General features: G+C 39.0%; 1 protein-coding gene across 1 annotated transcript in view; it reads right to left on the reverse strand.

The window, feature by feature from the left end:
- Positions 1-13,503, reverse strand: part of LOC102228911 (protein FAM19A2-like) — an 88,432-nt gene extending 74,929 nt beyond the window's left edge. Inside the window, exon 1 of the mRNA XM_005808634.2 lies at positions 13,025-13,503. The gene's annotated coding sequence lies outside the window, so the exon portion shown is untranslated. The remainder of the gene's footprint in view (positions 1-13,024) is intronic.
- Between the last annotated feature and the right edge of the window lie 251 nt (positions 13,504-13,754).

Here is a 13,754-nt window from a genome sequence, read left to right on the forward strand (position 1 = left end):
CAAGGAACAGGTATTTTCTTGCACACGTGCAAAACATTGATTTTTGCCTAATGTATGAGGCCTCAGAGTGCTGCAGCTAATGGCAGTTTCATAATATTGGACACATTAGGATGGGATTAGTAAGAGAAGCTGCTTTTAGGATGTGATCCCTGGGAGGAGGGTGTCGGATAGTGCTTGTATTACTGTCATCCCTATCTCTCTCTCTCACACACAGAGAGTGTGTGTGTGTGTGTGTGTGTGTGAGACACACACACACACACACACACCCTGACACGCAGGTTGTCCTACAGCCTTGCTGGCTTTTCTCAATAGCATCTGTGGAGGAACATGACACACTGAAGCATCACCGACAGTAGCTCATATTCCTTTTCCAACAAGATTTTTTTTTTTTTTTATCTCATCTATTTGAGGTGCTGGTGTAAAACATGTTTGGTGGAAAAACAGAAAAGCTGTGCTGGAAGGCTGAACTTATAGAGATTAGAAGAGGTATCCCTCAGCTCCCTTTAACAAGGTGTTTCCTCTTTCTCGTCAGACTGAATCATTAATGACTAAAGCTTAAATTTACTTCATTACAGAACGTCTCTGATATACACATGCTTATAAAGTGCTTTACAAATGTTTTAATGCTCTCTCACATTTTGTCATGACAATATATTTTTGGAGGAATTTTTTTTGCAGTGGACCAACAAAATATGACACGATTGTGAGGTAGAAGGAATCAGACATTGAGATCTTTTACAAATAAAAATCCAAAGGTTCTGTGTGTTTATGTGTTTAGTCCCACAACTAAATACTTTGCAAAAATGCTCTCCCTAATATTACAAATATTGTTTTTTAAAATTATTTTCGCAACAAACAAAAAAAATCACATCTACCTGTTGTCAGGTCTATCTTAAATGGATTTTAAATTTTAAAGACATGTTTTACTGGGTTAAATAAAGGATACAAAACATAAACACATTAAAACATCATAATATTTGTCATTCAGGTGACAGCTATGTTACAAGTAGCAGCCAGTTGCAGTCAGTATGGCTTGGAATAGAAAATGTCCCAACTATTCTTAAATCATTTATTTGCCAGCATTTGGGTTTCAACTAGAACAAATACATGTCGACAAAGCGACAGACAAGACACTAACAATTTGTTAGTGAAAATTGTTCAGACGCTGAAGGAACCAGAAAGCATTGCTAAAATGCCCAATGGCTGGACGTCTGCTCAGTGCCATTGTCCCCGGTTCGCGCCCCGGGCCATTTACTGCCTGTCCTCTCCTTCTCTATATACCCATGTTCCTGTTCAGCTACTTTTGAGTAAAGGCCTAAGAGCTACACAAGCTTTTAAAAACTGCACTGGTAAGGTCTGAATATATTCTTTATAAAATAAAAGTGTTCTAAAACAAAAACAACAACAAAAAAATTGTGTCATAAAGTTCTTTCCTGTAGAGTTTGGTTAGGTACATGTAAATCTTGAAAGAGGGAAAGAAATTAAGAGACAACTTTTTTTTATCAGTTTATGCAAAGTCTTTTTCATTGTGTTCAAAATGTACACAATATAAAAATAACCATCTCCCACACTCTGAAAACCATACAGCTAGTGATGATGCAGAAAGTCTTATAGGTTCCACTTGTTGCTATGTGAGTATAAAAGTAACACAATCTGTGTTGGTTCATTTCTCCACCATCTCCTTTATCTGTATTATTATCCCTGCACAAAACCACCCATCAAACTGCAATAATTACTGCGGCGTGTGTTTGAGCTCAAATATACCCAACTACAGTATATATAACACTTTATATTGGATTCATAATTGCATAATTAGATATAATTGCAGGCACTGCGGGCTTGCCTGACAACCTAATGAGGCAGCTATAAAATAGCTGGTGGTTCCACTTGTAAGAAAATAATCAAAGACTACAAGATAAAAGGGTATACACAGATAAACACAGCCAACCAGTAGAACAGGCCCTGGGCTACAACCAAGCACAAAAAGGGAAAATTAATAAAGAAAGATAGGACAGAGAGGGTGAGTGAGAGATTTTACAACAATCTTTGTACTCAATGTTGTCTGCGTCACTGGTAACTAGAAATGAGCTGGAAAACTGGCTGGTGACCAGAATAAGGATATTTTCAACTTGATTGGACCTGGATGGTAAGTGGTTGTTTGGAACGTGAACAATCAGTTCTTTATCATTATAAATAACATTTATTCTTCTTCTTCTTCTTATTATTATTATTATTATTATTATTCATTAACACAAAAAGCTTGTCAGGTAATTATCGTGTAACTATTTTCCAATGGCTTCTTCCATCAGAACCATGCACCAACCCACTAAATTCTGGTTTATCTCAAACTGGTTTATTAAACATTTCAATTACTTACATGTTCTTCAAAAGTCACCAGATCTAACTCCAACAGAGAACGTTTTGTAGAACCTTAGATCTCCATCAACGATGCACAGCTGAAAGATATACAGTAGCTGCCTGATGCTATCATGTCAATATGGACCAACTTCACTGATGAATGTTTTGATCCCTTATTGAATTCCTGCCATTAAGAATTAAAAGACTTATGCAGTCAAGAAGGAGGACCAACTTGATACTAGCAAGGAGTTCCTTATAAATGATCTGTAAGAAAATAGTAAGTCTCCATGGAATTAGCTGCTTTAGCAATTTATGTCTCTGTTTTAATAAAATAGTCTCTCTCTGTCTGTCTTATCTTATTCTTATATTATAGTCTGAATATAGGTCAAAACTTCACCGATCAGCCACATAAGTTCTGATCAATGTATTTTTAATAATGAACATACAATTATGCCCATTATTATTCATAGTCCTGGCAGATTTAGGTTATAAGTTATCTTTTAGCATTATCAGCGTGTTTCTTCTGACTGGAAGAATATTAACATTTCAGAGCAGCCCACACTTTCCCAACATGCATCTGATAGAATATCTATGAAAGGAGCTAAACATTTGGATTATGGGAGAGAAAGTCTTCCAACCTGAAATGCTTCAAGCTCATCTAAAACAAATAATCAAAATGTCATTAGAAACACACAAAATGCTGGTCAGCAATTATAAGAAGGCTTTGTCCACTGATTACTGAGAAGGCCATAAATAAAAACAGGAATTATTATTAATTAAAATAAAATTTAGAATATTTTCACATTGCTTTATTATCTATTGAGAGATGCTTCTGTTAGCTCCTATGAAAAACAAACCTTTTGGTTTGTTTATATTCAAATATGAAATTAAATCTGAATTTGAAATGTTTGAATAATTTTGGGCTCAAGTGTGACTTCCTCTGCTTCTTAAGATGACCCCAGAGAGTTCCCTTCACTCTTAATAAAAGTGTAGACAGCATACACACAGAGACATAAAAACAAAAAAACAGTGAGCCCCTAAATTGAAGGCCTACCGGCCACAGTGACTGATGCCTGGTTAATGATGAAGAAAGCAGCGCAATTGATTCATGTGTGACATAGCTCTGACTCCTGGTTAACAGCTCTTCTTTGCAATTAGCCATAATGAGTCAGAACTGACACTGCCAAAGATACAGTGCCTGCATTGCTTTGTTTATGACGGCTGCAGAAAGCAGGACCACCTCTCAGCTGACAAACTGGCAGAGAGTCCTGTCACTGCTGAGTCATTAGCAAAACCTATGGCCACGCCAAAATCTACAAATCGAATTGCTTTCCTAATAAGCCACAATATGTCACGGCAAGTGGGCTGCTGTAATAGCAATGATAGCTCACCTGAACATCGTGAATTTACCTACCTGCATTCACTGCCGTTTCTGGAATGTGGCCAGTAGTCTGTCACTGAGCCCTGGCATTAAAGCAAACACATCCTTGCGAAGACAAATACCACTGAAATCATTACAGAAAAGGAAAAACAAAAAAAAAAAACACACACACACAAAGCAAAACGAAAAATTCTTAAATGTCTTCAAATGCTTTCTTTAAAGATTTAACATGTTTTTGTGTACCTGCATCAGCAGTCCTACTGTGCCATGCAGATCACCTGGAAATTTCTTCAGATTTATTTTCTTGAAAAATACACAGTTGCTATAAAGTGGGTAGTAGGACAGTCTCATTTGAGTTTATTCTTTGCAGTTTATTTTCAGACAGACAAATTACCATCACAATTAACAATGCAAAATGTGGCCTTGTCAAGCATGTGAACATATTGTTTATGAATGACAAAATCTGAAGATTTGCCCAGTGGAGCTCCCCTAACTGGCCATTCCAAGTGTTAGTCAAAGTCTGTTTCTTTCAAATTGAAGGCTTATTGACATCCTCCAAAAACCACACATTCGTTACATGGTAACTTGATCATAAATAAGTCAGTGCTGTGCTATTAACCTTCTAAACAAAGCTTACAAATGCCTTGGTTTTGCACCAAACTGAATGTAATAGGTGGAATAAGTAGCAGAAAGTAATGCTGAACCTGTATTAATTCTTGAATTTTTCACTAATGGACTCAGTGATGCATTCGCTTGGATGAAGAAAAGTAAACTTTTTAGGAGAGAGAGGGGGAAATTGGAGGAGGGTTTGAGAGTGAGACAGACAGTGCAGAGTTTGGCCAGGAGAGATGGCTATTAGCAGTGTAAATGAAGGGAAACATGTAATGACAGGACCCCTGAGTTACTAACAAGGGTGATGGATGATGTTCAGCTCAGACATGAGGCAGTTCATCACTCACCTCAGACTTAAACAAACATAAACACAGTCTTACAGCTTTTCTGCTCGCACTAAATTACAGCCCTTTTTCTCCCTTATTAACCTTCTACATAGCCACTTCTATTGTAGCCACAAGACATTCAGCATTGTAATGTGTGCAGCTCAAACACACAGGCCTCACAACACTTGCACTCAACAAATGCACCACTATACTTCAGCCACTTAAAGAACAAGACTGGGTTTTCAATATTCTAAAGTATATTAATGTATACCAGATAGATTCCAGAAAGAGAAACATTTATCCTCCATCATTAGATGCTTTTAAAAAAAGAAAGGCATCCATAGTTCAGGCTGCTGATGGTGGAGTAATGGTGTTGGGGATACTTTCTCAACACTCTGGGCCCTTTAGTACCAGATGTGCATTCCTTAATTGGCACACAGCTTACTTGAGTATTGTTGCTTGCTGTTTCCATGAGTTTATGACCACAGTTTTTTCATGTTGCAATGGATACTTACAGCAGAATAATGCACCATATTACAAAGTTCAAGTCATGTCAGACTGGTTAGTGGTTGACAATGAGTTCACCGTACCCCTAAGGCCTCCAGGTCCACCAGATCTCAATACAGTTTCAGATATTTAGGATGTTGTGGAACAGGACATTTGCTTCGGGGGTATACAGCTGAGAAATATGGACCTGCTGAGGGATGCTATTATGTCAACATAATGGTCATAAATCTTAAGTCTGCACCACAAAAAAAAATAATGGCAATTTTGAAGGCAAAACTATCTGGTGCTAGCGTGGCATACTTAATAAAAATGCCTGTTAAATGTGTATTAACAAATAGCAATCCCTCTCCGGCAGAATGTCAAAACTTGAACATTTAAAACTGCAATATGCAACGTTTTGAAAATATATATGTTTTTTTTTCATATTTGTTAAAACTATCAGTATGAGACAAATAATCTGTGGAAAAAAAAATCAAGGTCCTCTGCCTTCTCCCAGTGCTGCCAGCGTTAATTACAAAAATACACAGTTTGGTCAGCAATAATCAATCAGAGGTAGGAGGAGGGTCTTAGTGGTGTCAGTCATGCTTGTGTATACCTTGCTATACCCATCCCATTGTACTCTGCTACACTACAGGCTCTTCCCTATTGCAGAACCTGCCATGAATCCAAAGGCTAGTTAGCATGGCAACCAATGATGGTGGAAAAACAGTTTTTCAATTAGCGGTAAGTTGTTTCTCCACCATTAGTAAATTTAGCAGCGAATGCATGAGCATAATAGACAGCGCTAAAACCTTCCTCCTGCCTCTGATGGATTGTTTCTGACCAGGACTGGTGTATTTCAGGCTTTAAGCATTACAGAAACATTTTTAGCAGTGGACTCTCTATGTAAAGCTAACATTTTAGTTTGCTTATGCTCAGTCTCTGATGATGACCCACTCTGTTGTGAATGGTCACCTGAGTGGTCATAAGAGGCAGCTTCTCATTCTTTGCTTGATATGTGCCAAACTAACCAGTGGAGACAGAGTAAGTGGGGAAGGTTAATGTTAAGGTTACCGGAGTCTGGACTACACTAAAGGTTTCCAAGAAAGTATGTTCTATTCAGAAGAGATGCTGGCTTTGTAAATCTGGAGACTCTTCATGTAGAAAAAAAGCATATATAAAAAAAAATTTGAATTCAGATTTAAATGTCAATGATTTATATTTCGCTCTACATCTTTAATTCAATTCAGAAATACGTAATTATTCCCAAAGGAAATTATATATCTTTATAAGTGCATATTTGTCTTGCATTCTTTGCTGTTTAATTGCTTTTACATCGAAGAATCCTAGAGCCTACAAAGATTGTCATTAAAAACACTGCATTGTGTTAAATTAAAGCTCAATATTTCTCAATGATGCTCTTGCTCTCTATTCTGGTCTCCTCTCCGTCATTGCTGCGCTAGTCAAGGGAAGCGGCGTGGGGCTTAGAGGTGCTGGATAAACATTAGATCTGCAAAGTGCTTTTTCCCCCCAGTCTGTGTACCTGGGTAATAGATGCAGTAATGGAGTTTGTTCAGGCTAAGGTAATCCTAGAGTTGTAAGCGCAGCATCTGATGCTGTTTCTCTCTTCTGATGTCCTGTTCCACAGCAGGCACTGATGCTGTTGCAGCTGTCACTGTTACTGATCCACACAAGCCATTCTGGAGCAAAGCAAAAGAGTGCATTTTATTGTGCAAAAGTGTATTGCCTGATGGAAGTATTGGGTGCAAGAGCAAGCATGTCTGAGCAAGTACATGTGTGTGAGTGCCTTTGTAGTTTTAGCGAGGCAAGGATGTAACGATATATCGCTGTTTGGATGTTATAAGTCACCTTTGGGAGGAGGGATAAGAACAAGGCTGGGGGCTAAGAATGAATTTACGGGGTCCAATCTCCCAGAAACAATTTCTTTACGTGGGTTACACACATTTAGAGTGGCTACTCGTCTCTGATGGGCCTCAACTGACCACAAACAGCTTCTGGTGATGGCCAATGAAATACAGCGCAACCTTTTATGGGACATGCTTTTTATTTCTTTCTCTTTATCCCTTGTGGACTTGCTTGTCTGCTTCTTTTCCATTATGTCAAGGTCTTTCATTTCTGTTTCATTTTCACTCAACTCCATTTCTCTTTTAATTAAGCAGAGGTTAATATATTTAGGTGGCCATAGAGAAATGTCTCTTTTTATAGGACACAAGGTGCAGTTATTGTAGCCTGGTAAAAACCAGCCCCTTGTTGTATACTTTGCTATCGGCTGTAGAGAAATGATTGCTTCCTGGAGGCGTGGACTGTGTTAAAGTGTTACATGTTACCCAAAATTTGGCCAGGAAGTTTGTAATGCGACAGTTCGACGCTTTAACGCCTACCAAAAATTGTGTGCGCTGAAAACAACGTGGGGAATAGAGCCACAACCTCTTAGCTAGCAATCAAACAACTTAAGCATTCTTCCTATTCTGACTTTCTATTTTAAGTGCTCAATATTTGGAAGAGTGACAAACATGTTTGCTTCCTTTGCTGCAATTGCCAAACTACTGCCACGGCAGACTACAATTCTAAAACAGTGCAGAAAATCAACATCTTGGTTCACAACTCCTCCTTCTCTTTGCTGATTCACCCGGTTGAAATTCAACCATAGAAACTGAGCTCTGGTTGTCCCAGACAGAGCACTGAAAGGAGATGAGAACAGAGTGGAATTGCGTAGGAAAGCAATCGCCAGGCTACAGTTATCTACTTCTGTTTGGTCTTTTTCACGCTGTCTTCTCTTTTAATATATTCCCCTTTTTTTGTTGTCTTTCTTTGCAGTGGAGCCTTGACATTACTCTTAAGGCCCAAAAGGCTTATTGGAAGAAAAGATGGATAAAGGAAAGAGCGGGGGAAATGCTGCAAAGGGAGTTGTATCTGTGCGTGTGTGTGTGTGTGTGAGAGAGAGAGAGAGAGAGAGAGAGAGTTAAAGGTACACAGAAAGATATAATGCAGTGAAATACATATATCAATATCTTTCAAAAGATTAAATACCACATCATTTTGTTAATATATTTCTTAAAGCTTCATGCAGAATGCATAAGCAGTGTGTAAACAACTTCTTTTCAAATGTCCATACGAAGATTTTGAACCAAAGGAGAGGAATGATAATGATATATCCAACTCAAAAAATAATATATTACACGACTTTGGGTTTACAAGACAACATTTTTAAAAAGAAAGAAAACTAACAAATATGTAACGTTTTTTGTTTGTTTGTTTGCTTGTTTGGACAAAGAAAAAACATATAGATTGCTAACTGTGTCTTAACGAATCTGTTATCTGAATGGAATAACTAAATCCAGGTTTGACAAAGCCATGCTTTTCAGTTTCTATGCTTTTCTGGTTCTAAGGTGGTCCTGACTCTAAATTATTACTCATAATAAATTACTAATTATTATTTGAAATATTCTGTTTTTAAAACAGAATTAAGGCTACAAAAATCTCAAAACATACTTTTTAAAATCTCTGTTCAGTTTGGATTAATCCATCAAAGATTTTATCAATCCCAGTATTAAGGACGCAATGAATAAATAATGTCCAGACTCATTAAAAACTGTGAAGCAGCTTTTAGTGTTTATCAGTGTTAAGAAGCTTGCAAGCAGATGCTAACTCATTAGCAGTTACTATCATTATCATCACTAGCAGTCATTGTGATTGTACAGTACTTAAAAAAAACATTTGTGTCTTGTCTGTCACTCTGTCAGTGTTTCTCTTTTTTCCCAGTACTTAAAGTCCTACCAAAAAAACAGGTTACCAGTAGTGAAGGATTCTTCAGTGCTTTTTGTATTTTCCCAACCAACACTTGCAGACTCTTGTAACACTGTAATTACATCAAAATCTCAAAAATACAGGGTATAAATTTATCTTCATATACAGAGCCTATAGTGGATAACACTCGTTTTGTTAAGTGCAGCCGATAAAGTAACTTCATGAGACAAACTATGCTTTCACTACAAATTTTCAATTGAATGGCTAGAAAAATGAAAACAGCCAGGATTTTTCCAGTGCCCAATCTCAGCCCGTGAGATTGGTGAACCCAGAACACCTTGGAGCGGGGCGTGGGGGGCGCCCGCACTGACGCGGCTCAGGGATTACGTGACACGCAGCGCCGTGCGCAGTGCCCTACAATGCACTGTAAGCTATGTAATGTGTTTTGAGGCAGTTGACCGAAATCCCGGACGATTTTTAAATTCCCCCCGGACATCTTTTTAGGTCTGAAAAGTAGGACATGTCCGGGAAAAAGAGGACGTCTGGTCACCCTACCTTAACAAAAACGTAAGATTTGAAAGAGCTTGTTTTTAGCAATGTTGCAGATCCTGTTCAAATCTAGTTTTATATTTGTCTTGAATGGTCATAAGTGGACAGATCCGAGTGGGTCACTTTACACCTGGCACTGAAATGCATCTCCACGTGCTTCTCCAGTGACCACATGAGATCGGAGCTACTTCCCCACTCTCTATGCAAATAAACAGATATGCTACTGTAAGTCACCCACTTCCAGTCCAATCCCACACGGCATTCAGTGATGCCTTCTATTTTACTGTTAAGTTAGAGGTGAAAAGTATTTCAGATTTGTCTAAGTAAACATAGAATTTTAATAAACACTTTGGTGATTTCAAGGTAAATATGCTCCAAGGCTGGCAAGTAAATAACACACAATCCAGAACATAATCTGTCTGTGAAATATGATAGCTAACAACAAGGATATGTAATAATAATGGTATTTGTACCAATCTTTCACAGATGGACATTACTCACAAATACATTCTGATTAAGAACATATCAGTTACAGGCAATTGCCATTTTTACCCAGAGGAGGGTGCTCATATGTGCTTATAATGTGCTTGGTAAGTACCAAAACTGATTGGTGTTTACCAAGAATGCCTGATAAAATCCAAAAGCAGTTGGATTTTCTGATGAAAGAGCAACAGCAAATCAGTGTTAGGCAAGCCTAATGGTAATAAAAGCATGGCTAAGGCAAGTCTTTTGTACATTTAATGTAATTTCTTAAACTCTGGCCTCATCAAGTTTGCAACTTGTCATACTTTATCAATATCTGATAAGAGTTCCCCAGAAGCTAAATGAACACAAGTGAACTTTTCTGTCACTATTAGCTGATGACATTCATGTCATTAATACTTATTATAAACCATTTATTCAATGTGACTCAGTGCCTAGTGTTCTTCCCAAATATGTTCTTAATAACAACACATTTCCAAACCTTTGCAGCTAAAGTAAATTAAAAATAATCCACAAATATTACTTGAAAAAATTCAATCAGTTTTCCCCCCTACAATCTTGTTTTTAATCTTGTTTCCCAATATATTTGCTCCCTTTTCAACCTCTACCTTTTCTCATTGCAGCATTTGTCTGCCTGTGATTAATAATGCGAGCACAAAACCAGAAACTGTTTATTGAATAAGCTTGTGACACTAACAGTGTATTGTGATTTATTTTGTTCTGTGGCTGCATTAAAAATACATTTGAGCCATTTCTGAAAGCTACCAGTGAGTGGCCACATATTTCTTTTCTATAATGCATTTGAGTATCTCTCCATAAACACCCAGAAATCCAATCCAATCTTTGCAGCTGTTCCGCTTGCCACCTCCCTACTGCGTTTCCTTCCTGTCAGTCAAGTCTGAAAAGCATGTCCAAAGATTATATACAGTTTTGTTCAAGTAGCGGCATCAAAGCACAGATGCCCTTGCTTTTGTGGCCTGAGCTGAAAATAACAAGAAGGATGTTACACAGTGTAAATTCTCATATTCTATGCCTTACAAAGGCATTCTTGCCACTTGAATTTTTCTGCATCTTGACACATTACAACCACAAAGTTTGTTTTTTTTCAATAAATTCACAAAATGTTGCATAATCATGAAATGGCACATCAAAATCTAATGTCTACCATGTATTTGTAATTAGCCCCATTTAATCTGATATCCCTATATCAATTCAATTGCCTTCAGAACTAACCTAAGTTCTAAACAGATTTCAGATGTGTGTAATTTAGTTCCACAATAAAATTATTCTGTGAGGATTTGACATGTTTGTGAACAAGCAGCATCATAAAGACCAAGCTATACACCAGAGAGCTCAGAGATAAAGTTGTGGAAATTTTAAATTATATTGTAAAACTCTCTCCTAAGCATCAAACAGTCTCACAAACCGATGTTCAATCCATAACTGAAAAAAGTGGCACACCTGCAAACTTACAAAAAAAAAAGATTGTACACCTTCTCTTATTGGGTGAGCCACTAGGCTGCTAACCTTGTGGTTCTTCTCTTTGCCAAGGCTGCAAGAACAAAAATGACATCATTCTTTTCTGACAGCTGTGGTTTGATAGTTCTTGCAGCTTCTTCTGGACATCCCAACAGAGCTTTTTTCTAATGTGATGCCCATCAGGTACACTGTGACGGGTAAGAAATGTAAAGTGGGCGTGCTTACTACACTGACGTGTGCTAGAGTCACAGGTCCCAATGATGTTTGCACAGGAAACATCATTGGGAAATGAAATTATTGTTCTCACCACCTCAAGTAAAGGAAAAAAATTCTGGTCTTGTACACGCCTCAACTTTAGGTGTTCCAGAGATCTATCATGTAAGAATATCTGTTTCAGTCATGCACTTCACAACCCTGTACTTTACGGAGAAGTGGCAGAAAAAAAGTAATTCTAGACACAAAGGTACCACTTGCAGTTTGCCTCGAGGTTTGCAGGGTGCACTATCAAACATGTGGAAGAAGACAGTCTAATCAGATGAGAGCAAAACTGAACTTAGGCTCTAGGTAGAATTCTATGTATTGAAAGAAAAACTAGCACTGCACAACATCCCCACCCAGAATGATGGGAGTGGCATCATCATGCTGTGGGGGCAAGCTGGTCATGGTTGATGGAAAGATGGATGGAAATAATTGCAGGACAGTCCTGTCCTGAAAAAAGTTAAGAGCCAGAAAAAGAATGATGAATAATTTGGATCAAAGTCTTAAATGTGTTAAAATGGCCCAGTCAAAGCTAAGGTTGTTACATCAAATCTAAATAAAGTTACTGACGTTTAGCTATACTGTGACCAAACGTGAGAATGTTCAAGAGTAGAGATCCTTAAATACATTGAATGGTAACTCAATATCTATAAGTTAACGTGTTTCAAGAGCTTCAGATTCAGGTTTGGATATAGGAGTGTGTCGAAGAAAGACGGTGCAAATAAATGCATGACTACCCAGTCCCATCTTTTCATACAGCTCATATCTGTAGAACAAATCAACTAAAGTGATAAAGAACCGAGGCAGGCCGGCTCTGCCAACAAATACATAACACGTGCCCGCAGACGCCATACAGCTACCTCACCTGCGTGGCAATGAGAGTGAGTGCACGTGCGCTCATTTGTGTGCGCGCGTGCGTCTGAGTGGGGAAGAAAGAGCGAGGGGAGCTTCCGACAGGCGCAACACCTGAAGCAACCGCAATCATTTGTCTTCTCTGTAAAATCACCACCGCCTAAATGAAGCTGATTCCAGGGCAGTAGAATGCTTACCCCGCACCCCCATTTTTTCCCCCCAGCAACTCTTCCATAAAATCCCCTCCATTTATAGTCCCCTAACACGGCCAGAATAAGATGCAATCCGTTCCATTGGTAGACTTAATAGACTTAAACTGGAAAGCTGTAATGCAGTTTGTATTCATGCAGAGCAGATGTGCGGCGTTCATGACTTTTATCACGCTCACTTTCCAGGCAGTAAATAAAAAGCGCATAAAACACATCCCCTTCCCTCCCTCGGTGAAGTGCGGAGGTTACCCAGAAATCCATACCTGTTGGTGCGGTGTGGTCCTGTTCTGTTAACCCAGCAGGTGAACCTCTTTCCTCATAGCCACTCCACTATCCGAGACGCAGGAGATTCTCGCATGCCCTCCGCGCTTACACCGTGAAGCGGCTCCTTTCTGGCACAGAGCAGGAAAGTTACACCATACCATCCACGCGTCGGAATATGCGGAGATAAGGTGAATAGACAGGAAGCTCTGACCCTCCTGTCTTGAAACCAAGACTGCTGCCCTCTGCGACCGATCCGCTGCTGAAAGAAGGATCCCTGAAAGTTCCGTTTCTCCTCTCCTCTTTTACACAAGAAAGTTCCCTAAGCCATGTTAATATGATGGAAACGCCCTAACTGGGCTTTTATTTGGCGTGGGGAATTTTCTTTTTATTCCTCGAGAAGAAAGTGAGGAGACCGCAGCCGGTGGCGGGACAGAGGTGCGATTGTGTCGGGGCGTCACGCAGACTGCTGATGCGCTCCTGTTTGTCCTGCCTGGAAGATGTGGAGCGTTTGCTGTAAGATGTTATAGTGGTGCACCGCCCCCTAGCGGACTGATGTGGAAACGTGTGTCCATAGAAGCAAGGCGTATGCAGCAAGCCCTAAACGATACTGTACACTAATGTGACTAGAGCCAGATGGGCTGCGCAAGGACGTGTGGGATACATGATATTATTCATCATCTGTCAGTGTATCCTGGTAGTCAGACAGAAAGAGGCATGGGCTAAAGTCGA

Source organism: Xiphophorus maculatus, chromosome 1, assembly GCF_002775205.1.
Source record: "Xiphophorus maculatus strain JP 163 A chromosome 1, X_maculatus-5.0-male, whole genome shotgun sequence".
NCBI lineage: Eukaryota > Metazoa > Chordata > Actinopteri > Cyprinodontiformes > Poeciliidae > Xiphophorus > Xiphophorus maculatus.